The sequence below is a fragment of the Nicotiana attenuata genome, unplaced genomic scaffold, assembly GCF_001879085.1.
Source record: "Nicotiana attenuata strain UT unplaced genomic scaffold, NIATTr2, whole genome shotgun sequence".
Lineage (NCBI taxonomy): Eukaryota > Viridiplantae > Streptophyta > Magnoliopsida > Solanales > Solanaceae > Nicotiana > Nicotiana attenuata.
Genome location: NW_017674435.1, coordinates 96,176 through 96,429, shown reverse-complemented (window position 1 = coordinate 96,429; position 254 = coordinate 96,176).

The following is a 254-nucleotide window of genomic DNA, read 5'->3' as shown; positions in this document are numbered from 1 at the left end:
TCTCACCCCTGTGGACGTGTTTTGTGACAATCAGGCAGCTGTGCATATTGCTAGAAATCCAGTATTTCATGAGCGTACCAAGCATATCGAGGTGGACTATCATTTTGTGCGCAGTGCTTTGACTTCTAGCCTTATTGAGCTCCATTCCATCTCTACCTCCTCTCAGTTGGCTAATATTTTTACCAAGTCTTTGCTAGGTGCTCAACAACAACTCTTTATATCCAAGCTTGGAATGGCCTCCCTTTTCAGCTTGG